Raw genomic sequence first — 25,831 nt, 5'->3', positions numbered from 1 at the left:
ACCTCTCTGTCCATCCAGCTGTCTTAGATGGCATTTTCATTGACTGCATGGGATTTTGATGTTGAAGAAGCAACACCATTGATATCTGTGTTCCTTTGTTCAGTGGAACCCATGAGAAGAGCCATTTTGTTGAACTCATCCTTAAGATACAAACCACACACCTGTAGAACATCTGACTTGTACTGGGACAGCCCAGCCCTCAGCTGTTCCATCATTGTCTTATTAACCTACATCTTTGGGTGCTGACAAACCCCAACAAACACCTTGACAGCCTTTCAGCCTCTGATGGGCCAACAATGACAGAGAAAGGAGATCAAGACCTCAGAAAATCTGTACCCATGAGGCATGTATGGTGGACTAGTCACTAGGGTTTGTAATTATACAAATGGGGAATCTTATGAAGTGATCAAATATATGTCAACAAATTGACCTGATCCTTGTTATTGTGGCAGGAAATGTCCCAAGGGCTGACAGAAGATCATGGCTGTCATTATGATTCTTTACGTCCTATGTTGTCACACAAACTCCTTGTTCTCCTTCATCTTAAGACCCACCACATTCTTTGGCCTGAATATTCTTTTCTGACAACTCTTTCTCCACTCACTGCATAAATCCAATTAATCATTTGGGGCTTAGTTTCCATTATCTCTTGTGCTTAGAGTGTGCCTGCCATATGATGGGTACTTAATACCATTTGCAGGATGTATTTAAGAAAATATTGAGATACATTTTATCTTTCAGATAATCTTTTTCATAATGTCCCTTTTCTTTTGATGATACTAATTTTGGAATCTTGGCCCAAGGAGAATGTGAAAACCGTCCTTCTTAAAGCCTGACTATGAGATGTGGAACACGTTCTGGAATGTATCCAAAAGCTACCTCTTTAGCTACACAGCAGAAAAGTCTGGCCATTGTAACTTCAGGAGTGTTTTCCTTATCTAAATTGGTGCAGAGCACCAACGAGTTGTTCTAAAGCAAGAAATGGAAGGACTATAGAGAGTGTCCATTTTGTCTCCCACCTCCCACCACTCTTACAAGTGGGGAAACTGAGGTTCAGAAGGGAAAGAGTGTGGTGCAGGCAGCATGGCAGTTGGTGGAATACTTAGGATTAAAACAAACTCTCAGGACAGTGCTCCTTCCTGCTTCATCTAGATTCAAGCTCAAACTGCAAAATAATATCAGGAACCCTGAAAATGAAGAAGTGATCTATGACACATGTCAGTATCACATAACTTTTAAAAATGATTCTTTAAGATGTTACATTGGTCTTGATATACCTTTACAAATATTAATTTTAATGGCTATCTCAAAGGCCTTTCATGACATAGACCACAGGTGTTACCTTGGGCAAGAGCAATTGTCTGGCAGCTCTCAACATGCAGTCATGCAGAATCCTAAATAACATTGTCAACTTCAGTGTGGTGTTTCACAGAGGACTAACTTGGACCTTCAACAACATCCTTGCCAATATATCTTTGGAAGTTCTGGTCCTGAGAAGTTTATCAGAGTAAATGGAAGCTCTGGTCACAATTAAAATAAAAGGACCAAGGACATTTTCTGGCAAGTAAGAGAATACATCACCTGATAATGAAATTCAAATGGTTGTCACAGTGTAGATGCTCTTGGCTTCTGACTCCTATTGGTTTTGAGGGCTTCTCCAAAGGTGGGCACCAAATGCATTCTCTGCCCAGTTCTGACACTGTGACTGGTGGCATGCATTGATGAGGTGGTAACTGGGTGCCACCTTTAGTGGGAAAGAGTTATCACAGAGCTGAAGGTCACATCAGGACTGGTTAGGTCCATGCTGGAGTGTCTTCCCTAGGGCCCAAGGGCAGTTGCTTTCTTACTGACAGCTTCATAATTCATTCTGCACTGAACTAGATGTGCTCATGTTGACTCGATCACTAAGGCCTCTAGTGACACTGTCGTAGGATGGTGGGAAAGATGTGGTAGATGCAGTTTCAGATTTGTCTGGGAGTGTGCAATTTTCATTTGCCATGAATACAATAAAGCCTTCACCTAGGGGTGACACAGCCTCCTCCTCAGCCCTGGGCACACCTGGGGGGGTTGGAGATTGTCATGGAGTGGTGTAACACATAGCTCTGATAGGCCTTTTGAATGACAGTAGCTGAAATATCTTCCTGCTTCCACTGCAGGGTGGTTGCTATTGGTTCATAGGATGTTTTTGAAACATTAGTTGCCATAAACTTCTCTTCCATATTTGCCTTCAGAGAATCCAACTCCCCAGATTCTCTGAGAACATTTCTAGTGAAGGCAAAAAGAATGTCCAGTGAATCTTATCTCCAGGGACCAAGGGTAGGTCCATCTGGATTAATATATTCCGACTGGGTTTTGGGATTTGCAGGGCCCTGAAAGGGTGTCTGCAAAGTCTGAGAGGGGAGAAAATGTAATAAACTGAGTGGCCTCTGGGTCAAACTTTTCCCAGGTCTCATAGAACATGTCAAAGTCATCCTCACTCAAAGGTTCGCTACCCCCCTGCGTGGCCACATTGAGGTTCTCCAGAATCATGGCAATGTACATGTTGTCCACGATGAGGAAGGAGATGATGATGTACGTGGTGAAGAAAAGGATGCCCATGGCTGGGTTCCCACAGTTCCCCCAGGAGCCATTGCTGTTGGGCAGATTGGAGTCACAGAAAGGGGATCCTGTGTTGAAGATAGGGCTGAGGAGCCCATCCCAGCCAGCTGGTGTGGTGGTCTGGAAGAGGCACAGCATGCTGTTGGCGAAGGTCTGGGAAGTTGAACGTGTTGTTGATGCCAGCCTCCCCGCTTACATGGGGGAAGCTGACTATGCCAAAGATGGAGTAGATGAACATGACAAGGAAGAGCAGCAGTCCTATGTTGAAGAGAGCAGGCAGGGGCATCATGAGGGCAAAGAGCAGTGTGCGGATTCCCTTGGCTGCTTGTATCAGCCTGAGGATGTGACCAATCTGGGCCAGGTGGATGACTCGGAAGAGCACTGGGAGAAGTAATTTTCAAGTGAGGTAAGAATCGCAGAAAATACAGGCCTTTAGAAGAGGGGGGAATGATCTAATCAGTACTTGCAAGCATGAGCCCTGACAAAGCTGGCTGCAATCCCTGTCCCATCTCTGCTCTGTATGGATCTCCATGTGAGTATTTGTATTCAAGGACTCTGGGCCTTCTGAACCTTGCACAGTGGCTGGCATAAAGTAGGGGCTCAGCACGTGCTCATTGCATAAGTTTTTCTCTCTCAAGTAAGACCCACGCTTCCCACCCTGTTCTTATCTTTCTTTCTCTCTACCCGGAATGTCTTCTTCTTAGTCAGCCTCCATGGTCAAAGCCCTATCTTCCGCAGCCTAGGTTAACTGGAAGCGACTACACATTTTTCCACACGTACACAGCCTTTGTGTGGTTCTCTCTATGACACAGGCCCTACTCTTCCCTGAGAATTCAGCCTTGGGACAGGCCTTTTCGTCCACCTTTTCCTGGTCCTGTGCTCTGTGAAGGCCAGGATCCCCTGTGATTCATCTCCCCATCTCCCATTGTGAAGATTGACTCAGTTCCTGTACATGGTCCTGTGGATCATTGTACAGAGCCTGGTGTTAATTATAAGGTGGTCTGAAGAGTCGGGCAACTTGCTGACAGCTAAAGTAGACAGGTTTTGAATGGCCAGCTGTCTGCATAATGGCTTTTATTTGTTTCTTTCATCTCCGGCTGTGTTTGAACTCTATGTTAGGGCCTGGAGATGGGCTTGTTTAGTGTCAGTTATGGCCCTCCCACCCCCCAACTATGAACAGAGTTGGAAAGATGAAGAATGTAAAAGTCTCCCTATATGATATCTAACTTGAAAATTTGTGAAGCTTGATCTTGGGGCCGTGGATGTCTATTGGGACCGCAAAAGATTAGATGAAGCCTTTAGGTCAGACAGGATTCAAAATCTCTCAGGACAAATGGTGAGTGTAGTGGCAAGCTCTCTCTCCTTGCCAGGGTTCCCTTGACGCTCTTCCCCTACCTGCCTTTTGTCATATGAATATGGGTGGTCACAGTATTGTGCTGGAAGGAGGAAGGAAACAGGAAGAGATTTGGGAAGTAGTTATAATATTGTATTATAAAATCTTTATGAAAGCCCCTCTCCTAAAGCAAGTTTAACTGGGATATTTTTCCACAGCGTGGGGTATGTGTCTATATAACCTACTAAGATTCTGCCAGCCAGCCAGCCAGTCTACATAATACTTCAAGGTAGTATGAGTCTTCATACTTGTAACAATTAGATACTCAATCCATGTCTTGCAAGTGGGAAGGAAGAAAATGAGAGGGGGAGGGCAGAAGGAGGAAGAGGTGGGTTCTTTCACTTGTTTTCCAGCTGTCTCTATGACTGATTTCTAACCAGTGGATGGTGTTGCTGTGCAGGTCATAGGCACTGGTAGTTAAGGTGTCCCCATCATAGAATGGAGTACTTTGAGTATATTTTATTTCTATAGTGTTGTTAAGGGAAGTCACATAAGCAAGCTCTCTTCTCTACTGTAAACTGAAAGTGACCTTTAGAGTTTCTCACTTGGAAAGCAAACGAACAAAACAAACCTCCCACAAAAAACCAGCAGCAACAGGAAAACAAAACAAAACAGAAAACAAAAATAAACGTAAAGCTCCCAAACAAATAAACACAACCCAAGGCTGTGTTTCAGCACCAGGGTGGGGAGATGGATGAAGTGCTGCCAAGTTGTATTTAGATGCTGTTAGCTCTTGATGGTAAATCAATGGAAAATTAAATCTACAGCAATGTTCTGACATGAAAATTAAGCAGGTCATGATATAACAGGTCAGGATATATTTGTAATGCAAAGTAAACCTGGTGCACTGTCATTTGGCCTTTGTAAGGCTAAACTGTGCCTCAACCACAAGAAGGCTAAGGACATTCTCTTGGTTGTTGGTAGGAGGCAGCTAGTTCATTAGAAGGACATTAGCCTGGTCTAAATTCAGCTCTACCCTTTACAGACTGTATGACTTTGCATAACTTTCTTAATCTGTAAGGCTCAATTTTAAATGTATAAAATGAAGATAATAACACTCCTTCAGGGAGCCATTGTGAAGGCTCCCAAGGAGCCCAGCCCAGTCCTCAGAAGTCAGCAAGCACTCAACTGTGGTGGCTCCATTCCCCACTTGCGTTTCTGACCTTATGCGTTTTCTCTGAACACTCGTTGGCCCCCAAATACTGGGCCTATCATTCAAACACCCAGACTAGGCCCTAAGAGCATTGATCTCTTGGCATTGATCTTTGACTTGTCTATCACTCACATTCCCTAAGTGGACAGTTATATAATGATTTAACTGCAGATCTTTGACTTAAGAATCTCCTCTGAACACTCATAGTCTTTGCTCACTCTTCTGGCAACCATCTCCTTTTCCAGAAAGTATTTAATGACTCACCTCACATCGTACCACCCATTCTCCTCTTTGAAGACCATCAAGAGAAGGCCCTCTGGAAGTTCCATCATCTTATATTCTCTGGAGAAGTGCCTGACTGTCCCCATCAGCCCCAAAGTTCAGGCAATGGGCTATGCACACAGTAGGTGCCTAAAAACACTTTGTGACAGCATGGAAAATGCCAATGGAAACTCTCCATTTCACAGAGAGGACAGGGGCATTTTAAATCTGCCGCTTTTGGAAAGCAGCAAATACTGGGCTCCTCTAACATGTAATGTATATTAAAAACGTTTGTTGTCCTCTTGGTTTTGGAAACAAAACAAAACAAAACAAAACAAAACAAAACAAAAAAACAGCCCAAACAACCCCAAGCAGAGTCTGGGCTTCCCCACCACCTGTAAGCCCACTTACTCCCAATCGAGAGGACCATGACAATCAAGTTAAACACATTCCAGCCTTTGGTGAAGTAGTGATGCTGCAAGGCAAACATCTTCATGACACACTTACCCATGAAGAACTGATTGATTTTGTTAAGGATTTTTGTCTTTTCTTCGCTCTGTTCATCAGTCTCCACCATCATGGTGATCATGTTGAGGCAGATGAGGACCATTATGACAATGTCGAAAGCTTGTCTGGCACAATGTCAAAGACAAAGCCCTGGTACTTGTTCTGAGAAAACAAGAGATGGTCCATCAGGGCCTTTCTGGCCAACATACAAGAGGCATCTGGAGAGGCTGCATTCTCCATAGATGGCTTTCTAAAATCTGTCTGTTGTCTTCCTCACACCACATCCAAACAGAAGCCAAGTCCTGTCCTTACTCCTTCCAAAATCTTATTCTTAGTTGATTCTTCTTCAATGCCTCAATTCAAGTCCTTGTTGCCTTTCCCACCCCCTTGAAGTCACCAGGCACTTTTGTCTCACTGGTGCACCATTTTCGAGCTGTTCCCATCCCATCTCCTGGCTATCTAAATCCCAATAGTCCTGAGTGATCCATTTTTCTTAAGCCCCTTCCAGGGAGATCTCCCTAATCACCTATCACATCACACCACATTGCCTATTTCCTCTCTCCTCTCACAGGCTTCGTAGTCCGCCTTGAGTTCTAGCATTTCCTGTGTGCTTCGCTTCTTCTCTACTAGATAGCGAGCTCCTTGAGGATGGGGCCATGTCTTATTTATTTATTTAAAGATTTTATTTATTTATTTGACAGAGAGACAGAGAGCACAAGTAGGCAGAGGGAGAGGGAGAAGTAGGTTCTCCACCAAGCAGGAAGCCAGACGTGGGGCTCGATCCCAGGACCCCAGGATCATGACCTGAGTGGAAGGCAGTCGCTTAACCGACTGAGCCACCCAGGCGCCCTGGCCATGTCTTATTTAACATTGTGTTCCCATAGTGCCTGCAGAGGATGAGTTCAAGAACTGCAAATTCAGTGGCTGCTCATTCTCCCCCACCCCAAGTACTCCAGGGCAAGAGGGTAGGCCTGGAGTCCTTCTTGTTTCCCACTGTAACTTCCAGACCTTTGCTCCTCCTGAATCTTGCAAAACCCTTCCTCCTTTGAAGCTTGTGTCATCTAGGTAGTTTACCTTCATCTCTTCTTCATTGCTGCCACTTACCAACCTCCTGGTCCTTCGGCTTCATTACTGAGGAGTGAGGCTTTTGGCCTGACTTCCACTCTTGGCTACTACCTCTTGGTTCCTTAGCTAAATCTCTCATGACCTAGCTGTTCCTAGCTTAAAGAAAAAAAAAATCTTCCTGAACCTTACATCTCCCTCCAGCTACCACACTACTTCTCCCCCCACTTTCACAGCCAAATTCTTGAAGGCATGTTGTGCAATCACTGTTCCCCCTCACTCCCCACTTCACCTCCAAATGGCTTTTGTCCCCATCCTGCCACTGAGATGGTTCTCGTTAAGATCACCAATGACATCCAGAATGTAAATCCAAGGACACTTGTTTGGCATTGCTTGCCACACCTGCCACCTTGAAACTCTCCTTTCTTAGTCTCCGTCATGCCTTACTTCCCTGGTTCTTTTCTTGCCTTTCTGGATATTCTGTTTTGAGTCTTCTTTATGCAACCCTTAGATGTTAGAGTACCTCAAGGCTCAGTCCTAGGCACCCTTTGCTCTTCACCCCATTCCTTCTCTCTTAGGAATCTCTGCACCCTGTGAATTGGTACATGTGCGATTTTCACTAATTTTTTAAATATATTTTTTAATTATGTTATGTTAGTCACCATTAAGTACATCATTACTTTTTGATGTAGTGTTCCATGATTCATTGTTTGCGTATAACACCCATTTTTTTTCCTATGTCACAGGATTATAGTCTCTTCAAGGGCAGGAACTTTGTATGTGTTGCTCACTGCTCTATCCCCAGTGTCTGCCGAGTATCCCCAATGGCATGCAGTAGATGCTCAATAAATAGATTAATGAATGGATGACAGAATGGACAGCTCTGAATTACTCACACCTCAAATAAAATTAGAAGGCCACTCTATTCTATACAACAGGCACTTACTGAATGTATACTATGTGCCGGACTCTGCATGAGTGGAGGCAGAGAGGACCCTGTCATGAGTCTCATCAGGGAGCTCACAGGACCTGCAAAGCAGACATGGGGGAGAAGGGCTGTGACAGAGGCTGGGTCTTGCTTTCTGTTTCTGTTGGGTAGAGGTTGCTACCCTGTGGGTTAGAGCAAAGAATCAGACCCAAGTGGGTCTGGCTCTGGGCATAACTGCTGGCCCGTGTCTTTTCTGGAGTGGGAGAGGGATTGAAGAGCCACTAATAACTTCCATTTCATCACTGAACATGGTGAAAAAATAAAGGGCCATTTATGACCACACAACTTCTAATTAAACAGAGCAGGTGACAACATCACTAAGTTGTAGGCATTGAGTTTGCCCTGGATATTTGGATGCTGGGGAATGGAGCAGGTTGCTGGCTGCTCTTGGCTTAACCTGTGGGCAGGGTTCACTTCTTTGCAACTCTCAGTGCTCTCAGAGATGATGAAGTGATGATGTGATATCCTAGAGCCTATTTTCCTATAAAGTGAAGTATGTGAAACCTGCTTTTAGTAATTTCTATAGCAGGGAATGTTATAGAATAAAATTTCCCAGTCTTGTGGAAGCTGTAGTCTTTCCTATGGAAGAAGCATACAATTTAGAACTTGAGCTTTGCCAGTGGTGAGGAGGAGTGTGAGTGTGTGTGTGTGTGTGTGTGTGTGTGTGTGTGTGTGTGTATCCCAGGTTGACCCTGCTGTGAAATGGCACCCATGCACCTGTGGATCAGAACTCCTGTATCAATGCTCAGCTTATGTGCCCAGCTTAACCTGTTGGGACTGCTAAGGGAAGAAGATGAGCATTCCAGGGCCAATAATCTAATGAAAAGAGAGCTGGATCTGGGAAGGTGAATCTTAGGTAGGAGTGGGGATTTCTCTTTTTGCTTGTGTTTCTTTCTTGGCTCTGGACTTTGAGGAAGCCAGATGATCAGGCTTGTCCCACTGGGTGGTGGGTGCCAAGATGTTGTCTGCCATATGGATGCTGGCCAGGAGCAAGGATGGGCCAAGACTTGTGGACCCTGGAGATCAGCCAAATGCCGTTACTGCTTGGGCCCCCGCTCTGCTGATTTCCCCTTTGGAACCCCTAAGACTTCAAAGTCTTGGTTAAATGTTCCAGACTTGCCTCGGCTATGATAAGGGGAACAAAGGGCTATGCTTGGAACAGAGTATTAAGGAGAGAGCCACATTCCTCCACTAAAGCTAGGACAGTATCGATAGTTAATTAGTAATTCACCCCCTTCCCATCCAAAGGGATGATGAATCTCAGAAACACAGTTGGGCTGTGAGGTCTCACTTCCCTTATCCATGTGGCGAGCCTCCCCCATTGCCAACCTTGGAAGGTCTTGGTTATGGCTTGATTAGGAGAAATGGTGATTTTGTCATAGGTCTTCCTGCCCAACCATTGGCTTCCACTCTGACTGTAGTGCCTGGAATTTCAACATTAGGTTCCTACCTTTGTATTAAGATAGTGTCCTCTCCAGGGTCCCTTTTTGAAATGCAGCTCATCCTATCCCAGTGAAATTGTCCTCCTTGAGAGGAGGAAGCTATGGTGGCCTGTGGGATTAGTTGATAAAAGGGGAGAATCTGAGATGTTATAGAGAGACTGAGCAGTGTGTAGGACAAGGTACTAACAATTGTCATGATTTTGCCAAGGGATGTCCCTAGCACAGACTCCTTACCATCTGGTTCAAGTGTAGATTGAGCATCAGTCCAGCCACCAAGTGAAGGCCAGCAGGGACTCAGCTGCTTGTTTCTCTGTAAGTCTCAGGCTCCTCCTCCTCTGACTTGATGCTGATTGGTTGGGCTTAGCCCATTTACCTACATCTTTTAATTCTGAGCTTGTTCCTGCCCATTGGACTGGCTGACAGAGGGGTACTCCCTGAGGCTTAAGGCTCACTCAACCCCAGATATCTTGATTTGATGGGGGATTTGGAAGGAAATCTCTGCCCCTACAGAGGTCTGAACATCCTATCACCCCTCATTATAACACTTCTTATCAGAATTGACCATAGGGATACATTTATGACCACTGTTTCCAAGGAAAGTATATCCAAAGGTCATAGCATTTTTTTTCTCCCATAAATGTTTTCAAGACTATGTGCTTATGATGTTTTTAGTAACTTATACAAACCCCATGCCTTGATTTAGAAATCCTAATGCCTTGGCCAATAGAATATATGTCTCCTTAATTCTAGGGAAAGTTCCTCTCCTTTGTTGCAGGTCCTTAGGCTTTGCCCTGATGGTGGTGGTGGTGGTGGTGGGGGGGAGTCTAATGGCATAAGCACCTGTAGTTTTCTTCACAGATACTGCATCTTAACCACAGAAAGGTTATGTAAACGGACAAGATGCCAGTTCCATTCTGATGGCTCAGAAATTCTTGGAAGAAGTTTCATTGTACATTTCCTACATAACAATACTCCCACTCTCAAACCTGTTCATCCACTCTCAACGGAAGCCAACTAGAGGTTTGACATTTTCTATCTTCTGGTGGAGGACTGAGAAGAACTGAGGTGATAATATGTATGGTTTGAGTGTTGCATTTCATCGGGGAATAAAAGGCCATGTCTCTTAGGGTTTTTGTGAATAAAGGAATTGAAGTGGAGTATAGCTCTAAGTTTTGGTCAATCTTTTTTTTTATTGTTATGTTAATCACCATATATTACATCATTAGTTTTTGGTGCAGTGTTCCATGATTCATTGTCTGTTCATAACACCCAGTGCTCCATGCAGAACGTGCCCTCCTCAATACCCATCACCAGGCTAACCCATCCCCCTACCCCCCTCCCCTCTAGAACCCTCAGTTTGTTTTTCAGAGTTCATCATCTCTCATGGTTCGTCTCCCCCTCTGACATACTCCCCTTTTCTTCCTCTCCTGTTATCTTCTTCTTTTTCTTTTTTCTTAAAGTTTTGGTCAATCTTTAAACACAACAATGGGATAACTTTTGGCTCCTATTTACCATGACCGTGATGGGGACCAGGATCCCAGGGGCCTGGGTTTTGGCCATTTCCCATCTGTCTACTGTAGGCATGGGGTGGAATTTAGGGTGAGCCTGCAACCTAGATCATGATGCATAACCACACAAATGCTTCATTTCAGGGCTCTTACCACATTTAGTATCATTTAGCCTAACCTGCTCCCAATCCTGTGATTGAACCCTAAACTGTTTGCAGAACTCAGTACTTCCCTAAACAGGTCTATTTGGAGTACCTGTGGGAGATATTTGGAAGACCAAAGTTCCTTCTTTTAGACTTCTCATTCCTTGGGACTGGGAACTCTCATTACATCATCCCCAAATTCAATCTAGATTTCCCCCTTCACAGAGTGCTGGCCAACCCTTACCCACCATTGGAATAAGCTATCGGTTGGATTTCCAGACACATTCTGCTTCAGGGAAGCTCTGGGGCTCACCAGAGGTCATGGGATGGGCTTCTGGGGCTTCTTGGAGCCCAGCTTCTTCATGGCATTGTAGTACTTCTTTTGCCCCTCTGTCATGAAGATGTCCTGGCCCCCTAAGTACAGGAGAGGATAAAACACACCACTGTTTTTAAAGCAACAAGAACCCCCTGGAGTACCAAAATCAGAGCATGCTGGAGAAGAAGAACATCTCTACCTTCTCCCTTCTCTGAAGAAAGACATGTCAAGGACAGAATCAAGCAGTGTCCAGCCCAGGTGCCACAACCAGTGACAGAGTGGGTGGGAATGAGCCCCAGCTCTGACTCCCTGCCTGAGTCTCTGGCACAAAGCCTGTTTATTTCTCTCCTGCAGGAACCCAGAGGTACTGCATGGGCAGAGGGTGGGAAGAACTTGGGAGTGGAACCTAAGGAGAAGGTAAATATCATTTTAAATCGGAGCCTTGCAACCAGCCTGATCATTTTAGTCAAAACCACTGGGCTTCTGGAATCATAGTTCCTGCCAGGGACAAGAGCTTCCCTCAGGGCCTCCTTCTGCAGCAAAGACCTTGAGATCCAAACCGTTAACCTCTTCCTGGAGAGGAGGAGCTAAGGACAGTTACTGCCTTATCCAAGGGTCTTTGGAGAACTCTTGATCCAATTTGCATTGCCCTCTGCTATTACAATGCCAGAACTTCCAACATCAAAAATGCCTTCCTCCTTTAGCTTTGGGTTTTTTTTGAGGACCCTCTAGACCTCCTTCATTCAACCCCCCACCTTTCACTCCCTAGCATAATGTGAATTCTTCGCATTTCCATAGCATGTTTGTATAACTGAGATCACTGCAAATGCTCGGGAAATGGGCTGAGATCTCTGGGATTTGAGAGGAGATTTTAAGAAAATCTGTGGATACAGAGAGCTTCCAGGGAGAGACATCTCAGTGGGGCAGGGGCAGAGGTTTGGGAGCACTGGGTAGGGCAACACTGAAAATCCTGAGCAAGGAGTCAGCAAATATAATACCCCCACCCAACTTCAACCCTGGTTTATCTCATTCTATCACCTAACATGGCCAACTCCCTGGCAAGGTCGTACTCAGTTGCCTCATCTATAAAATGGGAGAAGGGATTGCTTGAATGGTCTCAAAGCCCTCTAGGGTGCTGATGACATTGACCAGCACTTCACAGCTGTCTTGCTGAGTCCCTCTGGGGCAGAAAAGGGCTGCCCACTTCTTATGCCCAGAACTCTGGCCAAGGACTTCCTATAGGTGGGAAGACCCATGCCATTTGACATTTATTTTGAATTATATTAGTATAATAGCTCAGTCTTAAACTAGTTGCTTCTTTTATTTTTTAAAATATTTTATTTATTTGAGAGAGGGAAAACGAGTGAGAGAAAGAGAGAGAGAGAGAGAGCACACAAGCAGGGGGGAGGGGCAGAGGGAGAGGGAGAAGCAGACTCTCCACCGAGTGGGGAGCCCAAGGTGGCAGCTTGATCCCAGGACCCCAGGATCATGACCTGAGCTGAAGTCAGACACTTAACCAGCTGAGCCCCCCAGGCACCTCTAAACTAGGTCCTTCTTGAACAGGCTTTTACTTTCCTCTCACCAGAATCCTATGAGTAGGTATTATTAACTCCACTGAATGGATGAGAAAGCTGAGGTGCAGAGAGTTTTTAGAAATTGCCAGGGTCAGCCACCTAGCAAGTGGTTGAGTTGGGAATGCAAGCCCAGGTTTGTATGATGCCAAAACCAATGCTGGGCCCTTATCCATGTGACTTATCCATAGGACCCTGTTTTTTCCTCTGGATTTCAGCCTACATTAGTCTAAAGGGGTGCTTCATCTACCTCAGAGGAATGGAGGGTGTTAAATGAAAGGATTAATAGAGGGTAACAAGAAAGCATTTTACACCTTTAATGCCCTAACATTTTAATGTAAACGTGAGAGGTTATCTAGGATTCGGTTCCTATTCATCAGAGTCAGCATCCATGGAGGCATAGGTCTTTCTCCCCATCCCAAGGAGGGTTGGGATTCTGCCAATACTGGAGCTCTGGCCCTTGCTGAGGCCTCCTGACTTGGTGCTTCTGGGGGTCAGAGCTCCAGACAGAGGCAGCAAGTGCTGGAGCCCTTTCTTTCCCTGTTGATGTTTCCCAAGGGTCCCCTGAGACACACCCCGCACACCTGGTTCCAGCTGGGAAGACCTGGGCACTCTGGGAGAGTGGAAGGGGACCCAGACAGAAGCAGGGATATTGTTGACACAGAGAAATGCAGCTCTTCCAGCAGCAGCCCCACGACACCAGGCAGGGGTAAGGGCTGCAATCAGGGTGCAAAGGTGGGTATTGGTGTTAAAGGCCAAAACTGGGCTCCTGGTGAGACACGAGGGCTAGGAATAGTGTTTTCTTTAGTCATGAAGTCAGGGGACAGGGAGTGGAAGATTCACGGGAACACCTGAGCCCCACTTATCTTTTTTTTTTTTCTGTTGATTGTAGTTGTCAATTATGACCCCAACAAAGAGACTGAATGTGAAGAAGCCACCAAAAATGATGAAGATAATGAAGTATAAGTACATGTACACCTTGTCTCCCCACTTGGGCTGCAAGTTCACCTGTGAACAGACAAGGTGAGGCATGGGGAGCAGGTGGGTGTATGTTTGTGTTCATCCCTGAGACAAGAACCTGGGTGTGGGAGGGTGGTTTGTTCGGGAGTCAGGAAGCAGGACTGAGGGAGGGGGAAGGTAAGCAGGAGAAAAGCCAAAGGGGGTGTTGATAAGCAGCCCATCACTGGGGGGCAACTGGTATTCCATCCTGTTGGGGTTCTCCAATGAACTGTGTAGAATGCACCTCAGAATTGTACCTCTAAGGGATTGGGAAGCTGGAGCATTTATCTGCAGACTCCCGAGACTCACCTGTGAGGGTTGTCCCTATGAACATTCAATCCCCTGCCCTTAGGGGAGGGGCTGCTGAGCAAACTCTGACCCTGAAGAAAGTCAAGTCTCAGAGAATCAGAAGCACAGCACCAGAGTGACCTCAAGAGGTGGGCCAAGGGAATTGGGGCAGGGCATCAGCTCTGCCACAGCAGCAAAGGGTCTGTCCTCAGCAGCGTCCATCTCCTCCCCCCGGCTACCATGATAATACCCTTGTTGTAGCCACCACCCTGCTCCTGCCTCTGCCCAGGGAGTGTCCTTACACACAATCCTGGAGAGGTTATCTGACATTTTCCTCAATGGTGAGCGGGAGAACTTGAAAAGCCCAGGGAGTGTGCCTGTAAGGGAAAAGGTGAGGTTGGCTTCAACATTCAATAGAGGGCCAGCTGGACACTGCTCCAGGGAGGGATAAGACCAGGCTGTTGGGGGACTGCCTTATCTGGTACCAAAGCCACCTTCAGCCCATTTCAAATAGACTGATGTGAGTGGAATGCACCGAGGGGAAGGCAGAAGGCACGGCAGGCTGGACTCACATCTCGGGCATCCAAAGCTGCATACACGGTGTCCATCCAGCCTTTAGAGGTTGCCTGGAAACAAGGAGCAGAGGCCACTCAGTGTCTGCGCATTATCTACACCGAACTCCGTTTTGATTCACTTGTCTGTTTTTCTCATATCACGGGCCCCCTGGAGGCAGTCCTCTATACCTGCAAGGGCGAAGCACAGCACCTGGCCCACCACAGCTACTCAGGGAGTATTTGTTGAACCAATCATGAACAAACAGTGGGATGTAGGAAGGTGTGGGTAAGTGCGTGACAAATGTATCAGCAATTGCATCAACACCTGATTGGATGAGGGCAAGGTATGGATGAAAGAATGGGTGTGTGAATGTGTTTGCCTGTCATCACCACCAACACTTTCTATCATTATAATAGACCTGGAATACAATTGTTACTGTCTAGGAGAGGATCTGCAGTAGAGGACTGAACAGGGGGCTATATCGTGTCTATTTTGTACAAATAGTGAATTCTAAATCATCACCTGATACAATTGCACTGCAGGGTCATCCCTTTATTCTGTGCTGCCAGCCCACACTTGTCTAACTGTACCACTGTGACATTGCTTTTAGCCTCATGCTAGTCTGTAGGAATAAGTAGTGACTTCAGCTCACACTGATTGCTAGCCCTTGCAAAGTCTCTACAAAGCAACTTCTGGAAGACACCAGACCATCCACATTATCAAGTAGCCAAAGGAAGAGACATGGTTAATCTCCAGACTTACCACCTGCAGAAGTGTTAGGTAACTGATCGCAACATTATCAAAGTTGACTTTCACATTGACCTAGAAGAAGCTGCCACCGTGCTTCTGATCTTTATAGTCAGATATTATATTCACAATAGACAGAGGCACAAGAGAAAAGTATCCATTGGTTTTCTAGATACACTGCCCAAACTTCCCCTCAAAGAAGATCACACCAATGATGCTGAAGATGAGGTAGACGAGGAGGACATTCATGATGGATGGGATGGCACCCACCAGGGCATCTACCACCACCTGGGGGGAAATGCAAAAGGATCTGGAAACCTTCATGCTGGATCCCACTTCTGTCTACACTCACTTAGTCTGCTTCATGAGCCAGTGGCCTTTGGAGGTAGCAAGAGAAGTCGGTTAATTAAGACAATAACTCAGAAGACTGAGAGGCACTGGACAGCTGAAGATGGGTTTAGATCTTCTCCCTAAACATTCTGGGCAGGTTTTAGGATCTTTTCCCGGGATTGAGGGGATGGATGAACTTACAGTACACACACGCTCTCTTAGGGGTGTTGAGTGTGTGTGTGTTGTGCTGGGACATACAGACTTCTAGAACCTTAATTATTCTCCTTTAATGCTATTTTAAAAGGGCTTTTTAAAAATATAGTTCAAAGTATGCCTCGGTCAAGAATCAGTGAAAATCGAAATCCATATTCACAAACTTGCTTATTTGTAAAGCAGCAACCTAGAGATAAAATAAAACAAATTTCAAATGATTTCAATCATAAGTTCCTAGTGTTTGTGAAGGTACAAGTGAATTTTTAAAGTCCATTTTTGTTTTTGAAGATAGGATGTCTTCTTTGAGTCTGTGATGGAGGAAAGCAAAACCTAATTTTCAGTAGGAGAGGGGGACAAATTAGCAGCCCCTTGTCCCCCCAGTAATTCAAGGACCTGGCTTGGGAACATTCTATCGTGAGGAAGACAGTGAAGCCAAGGTGGAGGTGACGCCTTGAGTCTCACTCAGAATATGGCTCCGGACTCCCTTGCAGTGCTCTCATGCACGCTCAGGACAAAGTGCTTCCACTCTCAGGAAAGACTATTTAAGCTGAAGAACGGGTTCTCTACAGTGTTGTCTTTTCGAGTGAGGTGGCTGGCTTTACGCCTGCATGCACACACCAGGCCACGCGACTAGCCTCATGAAACAAGAGGTGAGTGAGAGCTGCCTTCTGCACGATCCAGTTTCTCACTCGATTTCACGTATGGGACCCTTTCCCCGGTCTCTCGTACACGAACACGAAATTCTTCCAGTTTCAAGAACAGCAATGTTAGCTGCTAAAGTTCAGTAACTCTACAGATTTGATTCTTTGACTTAGTATCCTGGCACCTAGGCATCCAGACACAGAGGGTACAGCAGTGCTAACATCCTAAAACAGCAGGTTGGTCGAGGGCAGCCTCCTTAGAGGCCTGTTTCACGCTCAGAGTAACGTTGAGGTCGCATTTCTCATGCTTTCACAAAAACACACAACAGATGAAGTTCGCGCTCAGGTGGGCGCTCTTTGCTGAGGCAGGGGGTCTCTACAGTTTTGTTCCTTTGTGTTAAGTGGATGGCAGTTAGGACTACGCACACACAGGGTGCAGACGACCTAGCTTCAGGAAACAAGAGTTCAGTCGAGAGGTGCCTTGGGCCCATGCTTATTTCTCCCTTGGAATTCTGCTGGGACCCATTCCCCAGGTTAGCACACAAGCACAGTTGAAAATGTTGCCACCCTGTGGAGAGGCGACGTGAGTTGAAGGTGGGATTCTTCCAAGTCAGTGAAGAGCACTGAGTGTTCCAAACACACATGGAGCAGTAGTGTTAGCTTCAGGTAGCAAGAGCTCAGTCGAGAGGTGCCTTCAGCACTGGCGTATTTCTCCCTCACTTTTACGTATGGAACCCGTTCCCAGGGCTCTCAACCACGGTACCCTGGAAATGGCTTCCTCCCTCAGGGAGGTCGAAGGTAGCTAAAGAACGGTTTCTCTACACTGTTGTTGCTTCGAGTTAGAACGCTAGCAATTAGACATCCATGCCAAAGTGCGGCCGCAGTGGTAGCTTCATGAAACAAGTGGGGAGTCTTGTTCTGCCTTCTGCTGTGGCCTGAGTCTCACTCAGAAAATGGTTTTGGACTCACTTGCAGTGCTCTCATGCATGCCCACAGCAAAATGCTTCCACCCTCAAGAACAGCTATTTTAGCTGAAGCTCGGATTCTCTACTGTGTGGTTCCTTCGAGTTAGGTGGTTGGCTTTGGGCCTGCACGCACACACGGGACAACGGTACTAGCCTCAGACAAAAGAGCTGAGTCGAGAGGTGTCTTCGGCACCGGCCTTTTTCTCCCTCGGGTTTTCGTAGGGAAGCCGTCCCCCAGGCTCTCACCCACAGTACACAGTATACTGCTTCCTCCCATCGAGACATCAGTGGTAGCTAAAGCACCGTTTCTCTACAGTGTTGTTCCTTTGAGGGAGGTGCCTGGAACTTAGGTCCGCACGCACATGCAGGAGGAGTGCTAGCCTCGTGAAACTAGAGCTGATTTGAGAGGTGCTTCTGCATGAAGGTGTTTCTCTCGCCCAGTGATTTATGGGATCGTGTCCCAGGCTCTCACGCACACACACTGAACGCGTTTCCACCCTCTGGAACAGTGATGGAATCTAAAACATGGTCCCTCTACAGTGCTGTTTCGCAGAGTAGGTACGCTAGCAATTAGACTTGCACGCAAGAGTGGGGCCGCAGTGCTAGCTTCCTGAAACAAGAGGGGAGTTGTGTTCTGTCTTCTGCTGCGGCCTGAGCCCCCTTGGATTTAGGTTTGGGACTCACTTGCCTTGGTCTCACGCATGCACACAACAAAATACTTTCAATCTCAGCAAAGGCTTTTTAAGGTGAAGCACGGATTCTCTTCAGTTTGTTTCTCCGAGTTAGGTGGCTGGCTTTAGGCCTGCACGCACACACGGGGCAACGGTATTAGCCTCATGAAGCAAGAGGTGAGTTGACAGCTGCCTCCTGCGCGTCCCTGTTTCTCCCTCGATTTCACGTATGGGACCCTTTCCCCGGTGTCTCACAGACGTACAGTGTACATTTCCTCCCGCTTCAGGAACCAAATGTGAGCTAAAGCCAGTAACTCTACTGCATTGACTCTTTGTGTTAGTGGCCTGGTACCTAGGCATCTAGGCACACAGGGTACAGCAGTGCTAACCCCCTAAAACATGAGGTGAGTCAAGAGCAGCCTTCCTCACTGGTCTGTTTCTCAGTCAGAGTTACATTTACGTCCCATTTCTCATGCTTTCACAAAAACACACAGCAGCTGTAGTTCGCTCTCAGGAAGGATGCTCTTTGCTGAGGCTCGGGGTCTCTAATGTTTTGTTCCTATGTGTTAGGTGGATGGCACTTAGGACTACACATACACATGGGGCAGACGACCTAGCTTCAGGAAACAAGAGTTGAGTCGAGAGGTGCCTTGGGCGCATGGTTATTTCTCCCTCAGAGTTCTGCTGGGACCCATTCCCCAGGTTGGCACACAAGCACAGTTGAAAATGTTGCCACCCTGTGGAGAGGTGACGTGAGTTGAAGCTTGGATTCTTTACAGGCTTGTTTCTTCCAAGTCACTGTTGAGCACTGAGCGTTCCAAGCACACATGGAGCAGTAGTGTTAGCTTTAGGTAGCAAGAGCTGAGTCCAGATGTGCCTTCTGCACTGACCTTTTCTCATTCGCCTTTGGTATGGAACCCGTTCCCCAGGCTCTCACACACGGTACCCCGTAAACTGCATCCTCCCTCAGAGAGGTCGACAGTAGTTAAAGCACGGTTTCTCTGCATTGTTGTTGCTTTGAGTTAGTATGCTAGCAATTAGAGTTCCCTGCAAAAGCGGGGCCACAGTGCTAGCTTCATGAAACAAGTGGGGAGTCGTGTTCTGCCTTCTGCCGTGGCATGAACCTCAGTCGGATTTAGGTTTGGGACTCACTTGCAGTGCTCTCATGCCTGCACACAACAAAATGCTTCCGATCCCAGGAAAGGCTTTTTAAGGTGAAGCACGGATTCTCTACAGTTTTTCTCTTCGAGTTAGGTGGGTGGTTTTAGGCTTGCACGCATACACGGGGCAACGGTATTAGCCTCATGAAACAAGAGGTGAGTTGACACCTGCCTCCTGCATGACCCAGTTTCTCCCTCGATTTCCCGTATGGGACCCTTTCCCCTATCTCTCACAGATGTACACTGTACATTTCCTCCTGCTTCAAGAGCCGCAATGTTAGCTAAAGCCAGTAACTCTGCAGCATTGATTCTTTGTGTTAGTGGCCTGGTACCTAGGCATCTAGGCATGCAGGGCACAGCAGTGCTAACCCTCTAAAATATGAGGTGATTCGAAAGCAGCCTTCATTACAGGTCTGTTTTTCAGTCAGAGTTACATTTACGTCCCATTTCTCATGCTTTCACAGAAATACACAGCAGATGAATTTCGTGCTCAGGAAGGGCGCTCTTTGCTGAGGCACGGGGTCTCTACAGATTTTTTCCTTTGGGTAAGTGGATGGCACTTAGGACGACACGCACACATGGGGCAGACGACCTAGCTTCACGAAACAAGAGTTGAGTTGAGAGATGCCTTGGGCCCATGCTATTTCTCCCTTGGAATTCTGCTGGGACCAATTCCCCAGGTTGGCACACAAACACAGTTGAAAATGTTGCCACCCTGTGGCATGTGAGATGCTACATGAGTTGAAGCTTGGATTCTTTATAGGCTTGTTTCCTTACTCTCGCCCTGGGCTCCGAGATGCAGGGAGAGCCCGTCGGGCTGGATCCCCCCCCACAGGGATCGTTGTGTGTTTGGTGCCTCACCACCTGAGGCCCAGACAGTGATGCTCTCTATGGAGCCCCAGAGTTTTAACAGTGGGAGGCTTTAAACCTCCAGGCCCCCGATGGAGTGCTGGCAAGGGCCCAAGACAGCATAATTACACAGATAAAGACTCGCAGCATTTACTGGACTTGAGTGTTTAATCGCGAAGCAATGGGGCAGGGGCCCTGTTGCCCTCCTGGCAGCTCCAGCCCTGTAATGTCTCCAGATGAATTCAATTAGGAGTTGAAGCTGCTCTCATATTAGTAAACCTGATAGCTCAGCTAATGGACCCAAATGGTGGGATGGGTCCCTATCTGTCACTGTCAGGCCCTTCTCTGCCTGGCCAGGGTCATGGACAAAAAATAACCAAACCAAACCAAACCAAAACCAAACCAGTACCCAGCAGATGTGTACTGAAAACTGAGTAGAGACAACTAGCCAGGGGAATCCTGAGAATGCTCTGAAGGAAACATGAGAAGGAAACGTGTAGAAGGTGGCAATCCTCGTCCAGCAGGAACCAAGGGGTTTCTGTTCACCCCAGGGTCCCCCAACCCCATCTCAGCCCACCCTCTCCTCTCAACTGCTGTGGTCGACCCTGCCCAGGGGCACACAGCCAGTGGCTGACATTCCTCAAGCTGAAGGACGTGATAACTTGGGGCATGAATGATGTCTTCCTTATCTTTGCCCAGCCCGGTGCCTGTCACAGCGTCAGCACTCAGAGGCCAGGTGTCAAGTTCAATTCCTGAATTTAATGCCATGGTGTTAACAATGCTAAATCTTTCTAGTTGCCTCTTCCCTGTAGTGTGTTTTCTTCAAAGATTTGTCATAAAACCACGAAGTTTCCTTTTAGCTCTTGTGAGACACTCCTAAACCCCAGTTTTGCTTCCTGCCCAGTCTGTGTAAGGCTGTCAGGACAGTACTCACACAGACTGCCTCTCCAGAGCACCAGAATGTTTTGGGCTGGAAAAAAGGGTGTGGACAAAAGAGAGTGGGGGTGGGGGGAGTCACAGGGAAGACCTCCTCACCCCCGAGCGACTCTGACTTTCACCTGCTGGCTCAGAAACACACTTTCTCTGCGCATTGTCTTTTGTTCTCTTGTTTCTTGGCCGTCACTTTCTGGGCACTTATTCCATCTTAGGCAGGAACAACACTCTTGACAAGCAGCATCTCGTTTAAGCTTCAAAAGAATCCTACCAGGTAGGCATTACCATTCAGTTTCAGAGATGAAGACAAGGAGACTCAGAGAGGTGGAGGATCTCATCCTCATCAACCCCTACCCCCCATCCTGCTGAACGCCCCTTCCTTCCACTGAAATCGTGCTGACCAGCCCAGAGGTTAGGATGGACTTGAACACTACTCACGATGAGACATGAGGTTATGTGGGCAACTGCAGTCTGAAATACCGCTTCCCGAGCCACCCCATCTGCCAGCCCCTACCATCCCACCAGTCAGCGTCTGGCAGGCTGTTCAGCCTCTCCTGAAAGCTCACATACCTACCTCTGCAGGGGCCTGGGCAGCAGTCTCATCTTTCCACTTCTCACCCACGTGGGAAGCCAGGTCCTCAGAGGACATTCCAGAGCCTGGGCTCCTGGCTGCCAGGTGGCAGCCAGGTGGCCCTCACACCTCCCGACTTGCTGCAGCTGCTCCTGCTAGTGAGCGAGGGTCCCATCTGGACACCTGTGCCCATCCTCAGCTGACTGCTTCTCAGTTTGAAGACATCTTGCACCCTCATAGTCTGCCAGAGCTAAGGACCTAATCTCTGCAGCATACGTACATGCATCCATACACACATGCTTGTAAGACATGAGCCCAGAGTTTCTCTAACCATGTCTGTTTAACTCTCGACTCCATTCCTTACAAGCTATGTGGCTTTATGCAAATAAATTTAACCTGGTCTCCATTTTTCCCACCTGCAAAATTGAGAAGGCAAAATCTACTTTATTCAGTGCTTTTGATGACTAAATAGGTGAATGCTTGTATAACACTTGGCATGAAGTGCTTGGCTCAATAGATGTTAGCCATGACCATTATTACTTGTCCAGAGGTCAGAGCGGTAGCAACCTTGGCTATCTGAAGTCCCCCAAGAATCCCAAAGTAAGTTCCACTCATGGAACTAATGGCTTAGTTACAAAGAAAAGGCAAAGATACAAAAAGCCGGTTGGAGGAAAGATGACGGAGAAGTAGGGGACCCTATTTCAACTGGTCCCCAGAATTGAGCTGGATATCTACCAGACCACTCTGAGTATCCACGAAATCAGCCTGAGATGTAAGAGGATCTGGATCCCTACAAACAGAATATTGCAGGCCGTTGGTTTCAAGGTACGAAGCGGGGAGCTGTGATTCTGCAGGCAGATATCAGAGCATAAAGGGCAGCAGGAGGGTGCCGGGCCGGGGGGATCCTACACCGCTGGTGAGCAACAGCCTCACTTGCTGGGGACAGGGCACAGACTCACAGACCGGTAGCGGCGGGGAAAGGACTTTAGGGCAGGCCCCAGGGTGGAAACCCAGAGTGGTGAGGTCACGAGTGCGAACTGGGAGTGGCTGGCGGTTTTAGAAGCACAAAGGGCACAGACGGGCACTGACCTGGAGGCAGGACCGGGAGCGCTGCAAAGGGGTGACAACCCAGGCCGCTGCAGTTTATAGCAGCATGGACAGAAACGGAGACAGTGTGGCCTGGAGAGCTCACTGAAGAACAGACTGCGATCTCTCTGCTCTGAGGCAGGGGATTGGAAATGGTCTTTTCTGCACTGACTCACAGAAGAGACCTGCAAAGCCACCAGGGAAATCCCTCAGGGAACAAAAGCCCGCAAAACTGATTCCACTGATCCCATCTCCCACCACAGGGGGACAGGGCAACTCCCCTCAAACAGGGTTGCCTGAGTAACTGCACAGCAGGCCACTCCCACAGAAGAAGGCTGGGAAAACAAGAGGCCAGCAACCCTAAGGTCCCTAGAAAACAGGTGCATCTTGCTTGGGTTCTGGTCAATAAATTGGACTCTATACATTCCCTCAACCACCCATCAACAGAATGACTAGGAGGAGAAACCCCCCAAATAGAAAAGACTCAGAGATTATGACTTATGCTGCAGATTTACAAATGGGTGCAGATATAACCAAGATGTTGGAGATGGAATTCAGGCAAGCCATTGTGAAGACAATGGCTAAATGGAGAAATCAATTAATGGCAACATAGAGTCTCTAAGGGCAGAAATGAAAGCTGAGTTGGCAGAAGTGAGGCCGAACGGCTGGCTTGCTGAAAACAGTGGGGAGTCGTGTTCTGCCTCCTGCCTCGGCCCGAGTCTCACCCAGAGGACGGTGTTGGACTCCCCGACAGGGCTCTCTCGCACGCACACAGCAGAAAGCTTCCACCCTCAGCAACGGCGATTTTCGCCGAAGCACGGACTCCCTACAGTGTGTTTCCTCCGAGGTAGGTGGTTGACTTTCGGCCTGCCCGCACACAGGGGGCAACGGTACTAGCCCCAGAAACGAGAGCTGAGTCGAGAGGCGTCCCCGGCTCTGGCCTTTGTCTCCCTCGGCTGTACGTAGGGAGGCCGTTCCCCGGGCTCCCAGCCACAGTGCACGGTACACGGCATCCTCCCACCCAGTGAACGGCGGGAGCTAAAGCACGGTTTCCCCACAGCGTTGTTCGTTCCAGGGAGCCCCCTGCGGCTCGGGCCTCCACGCACCCAGGCGGGACAAACGCTGCGTTCGTTGAAACTAGAGCTGATTCGGGAGTTGCCCAAGCACGAAGCCGTTTCTCTTGCCCAACGATTGAAGGGATCTTTTCCCAGTCTCTCAAGGACACGCACCGCAAGTGCTTTCACCGCCCGCTATAGCGATGCACTCTCCAAAACCCTGTCCCTCTCCACTGCTCTTTCTTGAATTAGTACGCCAGCAGTTAGGCTTCCTGGGAAATGTGAGGCCGAGGCCTGGCTTCCTGAAACAAGAGGGGAGCCGTCTTCTGCCTTCTTCTGCCCCGTCCTCAGTCGCAGTCAGAATATGGTTTCAAAGGCCGTGGCAGGACTCGCACGCACACTCACGGCCAGAGGCCTCCAGGCCGAAGAAGGGCGACGGGAGAGGAAGGACGGGTTCTCTACAGCGTGGTTTTCTCGAGTGAGGTGCCTGTCTTTATGCCTGCCAGGCCAAGCACACACGGGGCCACACGCCCAACCTCATGTAAAAAACACGAGGTGAGTGAGAGCTGCCGTCTGCACGCTTCTCTTTCTCACTCGGTTTCACGGATGGGATCGGTTCCCCGTTCTCTCCTACACGAACACTGTCCTATTCCTCCAGCTCCAGGAACAGCAATGCTAGCTACTGTGCGGTAACTCCACAGTTTGGATTCTTTGCAGTAGTTGCAGGGTGTATACCTAGGCATCCAGGCACACAGGGTACAGCAGGGCTCAACTCCTCACCCAAGAAGGGAGTCGAGAGCAGCCTTGCTTGCAGGCCTCTTTCTCAGTCAGGGTAACGTCTAGGTCCCATTTCTCCTGCTTCCACAAACAAACACACAGCAGATGAGGTTTGCGCTCGGGAAGGGCTTTCTTGGCCGAGGCGCTGGGTCCCCAAGCGGAACCGTTTTCTTCCTCTGCGCTTGGTGGATGGCACTTAGGATGAAAAGCACCCAGCGGGCGGACGGCTCTGCTCCGCGAAAGAGGAGTTGAGTCGAGAGTTGTCTTGGACGCAGCGGGTCTTTCTCCCTTGGAATTCGGCTGCGACACACTCCCCAGGATGGCACACAAGCACAGTTGAATAGGGGGCCACCCTGGACAGAGGCGACGGGAGTGGAAGCTGGGCTTCCTTACAGGCTCGTTCCTGCCGAGGCAGTGCTGCGCTCTGAGCCTTCCAAACCACTCTGGAGCGGTGGCGTTAGCCTCAGGTAGCAAGAGCCGATCCTAGAGGAGCCTTCCGCACCGTCCTGCTTCTCTCCCTCGCTTGTACGAAATGGGACCCATTCCCCAGGCTCTCACTGACGGTACACCGTACGCGGCTTTCTCCCGCGGGTAGGTCGGCGGTAGCTGAAGCACGGTTTCTCTTCCGGGTGCTGCTTCGAGCTGCATGCTAGCCACTAGACTTGTCTGCAGAAGTTGAGCCGCAGGGCTGGCTTGCTGAAACCAGTGGGGAGACATGTTCTACCTTCTGCCTCAGCCCGAGTCTCACCCAGAGGACGGTGTTGGACTCCCGGGGAGGGCTCTCTCGCACGCACACAGCAGAAAGATTCCACCCTCAGGAACGGAGATTTTCGCAGAAGCACGGACTTCCTACAGTGTGGTTCCTCCGAGGTAGGTGCTTGGCTTTCGGCCTACCCGCACACACGGGGCAACGGTACTAGCCCCAGAAACGAGAGCGGAGTCGAGAGGCGTCTCAGCCTCCGGCCTTTGTCTTCCTCGGCTTTACGTAGGGAGGCCGTTCCCCGGTCTCCCAGCCACAGTGCACGGTTCATGACTAACTCCCACCCAGT

The 25,831-nt window shown here is 48.2% G+C and overlaps 1 pseudogene; it reads right to left on the bottom strand.

Annotated features, from left to right (window-relative positions):
- Positions 1-1,818: 1,818 nt before the first annotated feature.
- On the bottom strand, positions 1,819-25,430 carry LOC148161580 (sodium channel protein type 10 subunit alpha-like; annotated as a pseudogene).
- Positions 25,431-25,831: the final 401 nt, after the last annotated feature.

This window comes from Eumetopias jubatus, unplaced genomic scaffold, assembly GCF_037043125.1.
Source record: "Eumetopias jubatus isolate StellerSeaLion01/CBP00866 unplaced genomic scaffold, mEumJub1_p1.0 scaffold_125, whole genome shotgun sequence".
NCBI lineage: Eukaryota > Metazoa > Chordata > Mammalia > Carnivora > Otariidae > Eumetopias > Eumetopias jubatus.
Note: the sequence above shows the minus strand (reverse complement) of the source record. Positions and strands in the feature narration are given on the sequence as shown.